The sequence below is a fragment of the Silene latifolia genome, chromosome 2 (genome assembly GCF_048544455.1).
Source record: "Silene latifolia isolate original U9 population chromosome 2, ASM4854445v1, whole genome shotgun sequence".
Lineage (NCBI taxonomy): Eukaryota > Viridiplantae > Streptophyta > Magnoliopsida > Caryophyllales > Caryophyllaceae > Silene > Silene latifolia.
The window spans coordinates 87,223,306-87,226,758 of NC_133527.1; the positions used below are offsets into that span (position 1 = coordinate 87,223,306).

At 41.1% G+C, this 3,453-nt stretch overlaps 1 non-coding gene across 1 annotated transcript; it reads left to right on the top strand.

The window, feature by feature from the left end:
- Positions 1-2,610: 2,610 nt before the first annotated feature.
- On the top strand, positions 2,611-2,717 carry LOC141644669 (small nucleolar RNA R71). The gene has a single exon (XR_012544281.1). It is a non-coding gene; the product is annotated as a small nucleolar RNA R71 (small nucleolar RNA).
- The last annotated feature ends 736 nt before the right edge of the window (positions 2,718-3,453 follow it).

Consider the following 3,453-nt stretch of genomic DNA (forward strand, 5'->3'; position numbering starts at 1 on the left):
TGAAGACGGGCGGATTAGGATGTAGGACGCCCGGATTCGCTGACAGTCAAAAATTTAAAAACTGCAGCTCATTTCAGGACGTGCGTCTTCTACCCAACACGCCCGGATTGCTTGAAAACGGGCGGATTCTCCTGAATCCGCTCGGATTCGACCCCTTTGTACCCGGATTCAGTTCCATCCGTGTACAACGCATATCTCTTGTTATTCTTCCATTCTTCTTCATATCTTGTGTTCTTCATTGTGGGGGCACTACTAAGGCATGGATAGCCTAGGCAATTGCCATCCCCACACTAAGCTAAAGCACTACACATTAATTGAAATTATTAATCCCTCCCTCACTTCTCTCAAACATGATAATTATCTTGATCAAAGTATAAAAATCCAAAAATAACAAAAATGCAATACACGAATTGAAATGCAAGTTAGGGAGTTAGAAATATTTACAAATGGTGGTTTAGGGAGGACTCCACCAAACTCTCATTCTTGATGAGATGTCAAGGGGGCATGTTCAAGGTGTTGTTGATGTTGCTCAACACCTTGAAAAAGTAATCAAAAGCTTGTTCATTATCATGGTAGAGGTGTTCAATAGACCTTGGCCCTTGTTGTCGGTCTTGATCGATGACATTACCAATGTAGGGATTAAAAATCCCTTCAAATTCGCCGTCCCAAAGACCACAAACTTCATTAAGTTGATCATTGAAAAACTCTTGATTTGATGGAGACAACTTTCCCATTTCCTTTTCTTGTCCAATGAGGCCATCTTCTTCATTGCTTGTCTTTGATGAGCTTTGCAAGCTCTCTTTGTCACAATTCACTTGCTCTTTGAATGGAGCATCTTCAATTTTCTTCTTCCATTGGAGTTCCGACTTCTTCCTTTCATCCTTCCGACTATAATGATCGATCATAAAACACGGTTCATGTAAACGGGGAGCTCTCATAGTCTTGTCAAGATTAAAAGTTATACTCTCATCTCCCACTTCTAGAGTGAGCTCACCATGTTTTACATCAATCACCGCACCCGCGGTATGTAAGAAGGGTCTTCCAAGAATGATTGGAATGTTGGAGTCTTCCTCCATATCAACAATGACAAAGTCCACCGGGATGAAAAGCTTCCCAATTCGCACGGGGACATCTTCCCATATCCCTAATGGTGTCTTCGTCGATCTATCGGCCATTTGGAGTGTGATATTGGTGCATTTAAGCTCTCCCATCCCCAAACTTTTACTTACCGAGTACGGCATAACACTCACACTAGCCCCTAGATCACATAAGGCTTTGTTGATCGTGGTGTCGCCAATGGTACACGGTATTGAGAAGCTTCCCGGATCCTTTAGTTTTGGAGGTGAACTCCCTTGAAGTATTGCACTACTCACCTTAGTGAAGGCGATAGTCTCAAGTTTCCGGATCGACTTCTTCTTTGTGAGGATGTCTTTCATGTATTTCGCATAGGCCGGCACGTGATTGATTAATTCCGTGAAAGGAATTGAGACTTCCAAATTCTTCACAATTTCCATAAACTTTCCAAGTTGGTCATCAAATTTGGGCTTGGCTTGACGACTTGGAAAAGGAAGTCTAATCACAATGGGCTCCTTCTCCTTGACCTTGTCTTCATTTTTCTTTGAAATTTATTCTTTTGATGATTCTCCATCTTTGGAGTTTTACACAATTTCTTCCTTATCACTAGCTTCCACAACTTCATCCTCAACTTGCTTCTTTGGTGCTTCATACCTTGTACCATTTCTCAAGTGAATGGCACTAACCGTTTCCTGTCTTGGGGGATTACTTTGAGGTGGTAATTGCCCCTTTTGTCTTTGTGAGCTTGAAGATGCTAGTTGAGTCAATTGTGTTTCCAACATCTTGGTGTGAGCTAGAATGTTGTTGATGGTGGTTTCCTTTGCTTGACTATCTTTTTACATTTGAGTGAAAACCTCTTGTTGATTCTTTTGCATTTGGTGGACCGCTTTTTGAACATCAAAACCTTGGTCATTTTGGTGATTGTATGGATTTTGATTTTGGTAACATTGGTTTTGGTTGTAAAAGGGTCTTTGATTTTGGTTTCTCATGGGAGGTGGGGTGTAAGTTGTTTGAGGATTTTGAACATTTTGGCTTTTGTATGAGAGATTTGGATGAAACTTGGTGTTTTCATTGTAATAATTGGAATAAGGGGTACCACTCTTGTATGCTTGGAAAGCATTTACTTGCTCATTTGTTCCCCTACATTCACTTTGGTCGTGTCCCAAAGTTCCACAATTCTCACATATCCCACTTGGGATTGATGAGGATGCCGTCATGGCATTAACATGATGCTTTGGTGATTTTGAGGCTTCTTCAAGTCTAGACATAGCTTGTTCAAACTTCAAATTGATTGTGTCAATGTGAGCACTAAGTTGAGCACCCAATTGAGTAACAGAGTCCAATTCATGCCTTCCTCCTCTAGTAGCCTTGCGAGGTCTACTATATTGTGAGTTATGGACCGCCATTTCCTCAATCTTGTTCCATGTTTGATTGTCATCAACTTTGGTGAACATTCCATTTGATCCCATGTTGAGAATGTTCCTTGAATCTTCATATAAACCGTTCCAAAATTGTTGTACCAAGAACCATTCGCTAAGTCCATGGTGAGCACATGAGCGACAAATTCCCTTAAACCGCTCCCAAGCTTCATACAAAGATTCTTCATCCCTTTGCTTAAAACCCGTAATTTGAGCTCTTAGCATGTTAGTCTTTTCCGGTGGGTAGAACTTTTTGTAGAAAGCTAGAGCCAACTTCTTCCAAGAATCTATTCCGAGAGTGGCCTTATCAAGGCCCTTCAACCATTGTTTCGTGGTGCCGATTAGAGAAAAATTAAATAAGACCCATCGAATTTGGTCTTGAGTCACACCGGTTTGAGAAATCGCATCACAATAGTCACAAAAGGTTTCCATATGAGAATGAGGGTCTTCACTAGGCATCCCCCCAAATTGGCTCCTTTCGACTAATTGGATAAAGGCGGATTTGGCAATAAAATTTCCCGTTAGATGTTGTGGTGTGGGAGTACCATTGGGTAGGTTCTCCTCGGTGGGTACGGAATGCGATGAAAATTTTGGCATTGTAGGTTGATTTTGTGGGGTATTTTGTAATGGGTTCTCCTCACCTTCTCTTGCAAAAGGGTTGATGAACTCAATAGTTGGTTGAACAACCTCACTAATACCTCTCAAATTCCTCCTAGCAAATCTCCTATTGTTTGTCAAGGTTCTTTTAATTTCACGGTCAAAAGGTAACAAATCACCTTGTGACCTTCTAGAACTGCAAAATATCAAACAACTCGAAAACAATTAGAACAAACCTTGAGGAGTTTTACTTCCCCAAGGCAAAGAAAGACACAACTAATAACAATAAAAGAAAATCTAAATCAAGTAAACACCGTCCCCGGCAACGGCGCCATTTTTGATCGGTCCGTTTCGTGTTCACAAT